This window comes from Otolemur garnettii, unplaced genomic scaffold (genome assembly GCF_000181295.1).
Source record: "Otolemur garnettii isolate 467f Iridium unplaced genomic scaffold, OtoGar3 scaffold00041, whole genome shotgun sequence".
Classification (NCBI taxonomy): domain Eukaryota; kingdom Metazoa; phylum Chordata; class Mammalia; order Primates; family Galagidae; genus Otolemur; species Otolemur garnettii.
In genome coordinates this window covers 14,667,209-14,670,394 of record NW_003852436.1, presented here as the reverse complement: position 1 = coordinate 14,670,394, position 3,186 = coordinate 14,667,209, and positions in this window count along the sequence as shown.

Here is a 3,186-nt window from a genome sequence, read left to right as displayed (position 1 = left end):
GGCGCCGAGCCGACAAAGTTAAGTTTTAATGATGAAGTAACTGACTAGAAAGTATAGAAATCTGTGTTTTCCTGAGAAAAACAGCTACTGTAGTATCATTTGAACAATCTGGTTGACTTTACTTACTAGGAAGCCTGCAATTCATTATTTTTTGCCTTTTATGTGCCACTGTGGTTACTTCAAATCACTCTGAGAGGTAAAGAGATACAGGATTGAAGTAATTTGGGCATTTTGGGTGTGTATGTATGTCAAGTAAATATACAGATATCCACATACACAAAGAGTAAGAGACAAATTGTTCTTGCTTGCTTCATTATCATACTACTATGGTTATTATAAAGCATCTATTAAGGTGAATCTATTTTCTTATGTCCTTGAATTTATAGCATAAACTTGTGTATATGTTATTGGATGGCTTATCTTTTAAAGTATTCACTACTATACTGTGAAATTTTTAAATGCCTTTAGATTTGTTTTTTGGTCACTTTTCTCCATTTAATTTCTAATTACAGTTTATGTCCTTAAAAAAATGCCACAGCAGTATAAAAATCCCAAATAAGTAGGACCAAAGGAAGTTACTATTGAAAATAATTTTTAAGTGTATCAGTGCTGCCAGTGCTGTAAGTTGATTTTAATGAGACAATTATAATATCAGAGTTGAGATGGGGCAGTGTTAAAACAAGCATTCAAGTATTTTTGCAAAATTGACAAATTCTGAAAATGAAACCACAGGCTAGACTTGCATTTCAGGTATTAAAGCTGCTTTCTTAACTATCAAGAATCACAAAATAATGAATCATATTATGAGTGGTATAGGTAGGGTGGGGTCAACCCATCAGTGATCCAATGAGAACAGTTTTTAAGAGCAGATTTTAGTTTCACTAATGTTTTACCACCACTGATTTGTCCACAACAAATTCAGTTGGAGTTTAATAACTGAGCTTTAATTAATTATATAATGTTTAAGTAATTAAATGTTAAATGGCAACACCACAGAATATTTGTGTTCTCTGGACCTATTGCAACCACTTAAAATTATCTTAAGTATGTATACATAGAAACAACCACTATGAGAATAAACCATCGTTAGTGGTTTGTCACTTACTGTACAGTACCCTCATAGTAATAGTTTAAATAAATTCATTTCTTAAAAATATAGTTTGAACTTATAACAAATTAACACTTTTTCTGGCAAACTTTAATATCTCAGGCAGCATAATCCACTGTCTGAAATTAAATTTGTTTTCAAAGACAATGATGCCTCATTAAATGCCAAGGAAATTCTTAAGGTTGGAATTAACATAATTAGAGTCTTGACTCACTTCATTAAAACAAGATCCACTTCCTCTGTCATTTGAGTGCTCATCATATGCCAGGGACTGACCTGTTGCAATTTCATGGCCTAGAATTAATATTATTTTTTAACTAGCTATCATAGAGTGTACACAGTGCTATAGAGCATATAGGGAAAGAACCAATTAAATCTGCAGGAAGGGTAAAAGAAATCTACATGCAGGATGCTATGGAGCATTAAGCTGAGAAACAGTGTAAGGTGATCTTATCGCACTGATATGTTTAACTACCTATAGGAGTAGGGAACTGGGAGAATGGTTTTATTTGTTAAATGTTCCACAATACTAGAATTGTTGAATTTCTTAGGAGAAAAGGAGAGTTTCTGTTTGTTCTGTTGTGCTGTTTGGTTATTTGCTTAATAAGGTAGCATAAGCAGCACACCTTCCTGACTCTGGCTGTGGGAAAAACCCCCAAGACATTAATGTGTCTGCTAACTTGAGGCAGTTCACAAATTTCTCTGGGCTTCATCCATTAAGGTTTCATCTTTATGATCTATTCTTTAGATTCATCTTTATTTCTATTCTAACTCATAAAAAGATAACCGAGTACTGTCTGATAAAGCTTTTTATTATTCATTTTGTTCTTTGCATAGATGAAGGCCAAGTAAGACTAGTTTGGAGGTAAGATGAGTCAAAGCAAATGCCAAGTACTAGGCAGGTGTGAGAGGTGAAATGAAGAATGAGGCATGGACCTTGTCCTCGAAGTTTTTGGCTTACTACACATAGTTGTATCAAGACTTTCTGTGACTGACATCTGAGTAGAGCTGATGGAAGGCACAGAAAGAGAAGAGGTTCGTTTTAACCAATAAGGCCAAAATTAGAGGGACCGTGTACGAGACTTGTGAAAGATGGATGGATGTTTTCCAGGGGACAGATTTGGGGCAGGACATTCCACACATCGGGAACAGCATGACTAAGTAGGTACAAACAGCCTACAACATGGCTGTGGTCATGAGGACTGACAGTGTGAGACTGCACAGGGCATTCAGGCAAGAGCAAGTGGTTCCGGGGCTAGAGCAGAGCAGGGTGGTGAGGGAAGATGTCAGAAAGGGAAAGTGGTGGTCAGGTGGTACAGGACTGTGTAGATCAAGAACTCTGGGATGTATGAACATGGGGCAAGACTGGACAAAGAAACCTATTTAGAGATGAGCTAATGGCCTCAAATTCTCAAATCTCTATAATTGTGAGGGTGGAGAGCAAACATATCAAGGAAGAGTCAGTAGACTTTAGCAAAATCCTTTTATTAGACTCATGAATAACTCTTGGTTAGGGAAGAGTCATGTGCCTTTCTTTCCTGCCAGAAAATTGGTTCTTGCAACAAAAATTAGGTTGATGACTATGTGTATATTGGATACTCCTGATCTTTGCTCAGCTATGTTTGTTTCTTTTAAGGACAAGCAAGTAAGCATGGATTTGTTTAAAATTTAAAAATTTACAGATTATAGATGAACTTATTTTCCTCCTGTATGTTTCATATTGTTAATGTCAACTATAAAAAATGTTTTCCCCCAAGTAATATCAACTTATGACAATGGCAAAGGTCATTTGTTATAGCTGAGAAACATGTAAGACAGTTGCTAATCTTTGTTTTATATGATCTATTTACAGAGTTTACCCAACCTAGACCTATTAGCTAAACTAATTTTATATTTGGTATACATGCATGTCAAATAAAATCAATTTTACATACTGTCCTCTCTTGTCTCTGAATTTTAAATACATAAATGTAGATCACAAACATTTTTTGAGCAGAGTAGCTTTAAGAATTTCTCTTCTTCAAGCTTCCTTTACTGAACAGAATTTTAGATATTTGAAGTTAAATTTTTTTTTTTTT